This window comes from Lucilia cuprina, chromosome 5 (assembly GCF_022045245.1).
Source record: "Lucilia cuprina isolate Lc7/37 chromosome 5, ASM2204524v1, whole genome shotgun sequence".
NCBI classification, from domain to species: Eukaryota; Metazoa; Arthropoda; class Insecta; order Diptera; family Calliphoridae; genus Lucilia; species Lucilia cuprina.
In genome coordinates this window covers 27,211,612-27,212,805 of record NC_060953.1, presented here as the reverse complement: position 1 = coordinate 27,212,805, position 1,194 = coordinate 27,211,612, and the positions used below count along the sequence as shown (strand labels likewise).

The window sequence follows — 1,194 nt, the reverse complement described above, 5'->3', positions numbered from 1 at the left end:
GGCCATTGTTTATGTTATTATTTGTGACTATATCATAATCAGTAAAATTTTCTGTTTTTATATTAGATTGCTTTAATACTACAGGGCAATTATTGGTATTTAAAATCCCAATAAACACTTTGTCAGTTTTAACCAATGTGTTAGCTATAAATACACCTTCTTGGGGCTCCTGATTTGGAACCAATATTTCCTGTTCAGCATGAGTGAATTTCACTTGACGAACGACCTCTGCTCTGGCTGGCAAAGTAATATCGCTGTGAGCAGATATAATTGGTACTTCTATCTGCTGTGGAATGTTTTCAGGCCTTAAAATAAAAGAATCATGATATTGGCTAAATTCAAGAATGCAGTTATATTTTTTAATGAAATCCATTCCTATAATACCGTCACATGGTATCGGGAATTCATCTTTCACTACGTGAAAGTGATGAGGAATCAAAAACTGCGTGTATCTTAGATCAAAAAATATCGTACCAAGGGATCTAATTTTGCCTTCACCTATTCCACTTAATGTTGTTATATGTTTAGTATTTAATTTTTAAAGGCATACTGGAGTTTTAGCAAGGATATGTCTGCACCTGTGTCTACCAGCAATGTTATTAATTCTTTAGTTTGATTAATCTGTAGTTTTATGAAAATGCTTAAGTTGAGGTTAAGATTGTAATGATTTTGTAAGATTTTGTAATCTCAAAATGTACAATATGCATTTGCTGCTTTATTATTTTGTCTTATGTTCATTATTTTTGCTGATAATACTTCCACCGATTCTCCCTTAACATTATCATTTAATTTGCCAACAATTTCTGCTATGGTCGCTTCATTGTTAATTAAATTTCTAGCAATTCCTTTTAGTTTAGTTTTTATAAGAGACACTGCTGTGGATTCGTGGCTTCCCTTTATTGAGTCGACCAAAGCCAATGAATCAAGAAAAGATCGTAAGTTTTCAGATTTTCCATCAAAATCTGTAATAAGCCTTGAGGCTGAATTCAAAAATTCCACTACTGTCTGCGACATTGTTTTAATTGTTCCTGATTCTTGCTGTAAAAAACTAGGTTTTATAATTATCTCTTCATGCAAATTCTCTGGTAAGTCAATTTTTATATCTTTTCTAATGGCAACTTTAAAAACTCTTTCTTTTAAATCCAGAAAAAATCCCTCTGCTGCTGTTTGATGTGCTTTAGTTAGTCTGTTATA

At 32.0% G+C, this 1,194-nt stretch overlaps 1 protein-coding gene across 1 annotated transcript in view; it reads right to left on the bottom strand.

Moving 5' to 3' along the window:
- LOC111679326 (vacuolar protein sorting-associated protein 13D) overlaps positions 1-1,194 on the bottom strand; it is a 476,071-nt gene that overhangs the window by 206,944 nt on the left and 267,933 nt on the right. The gene's annotated exons all lie outside the window — the stretch shown is intronic.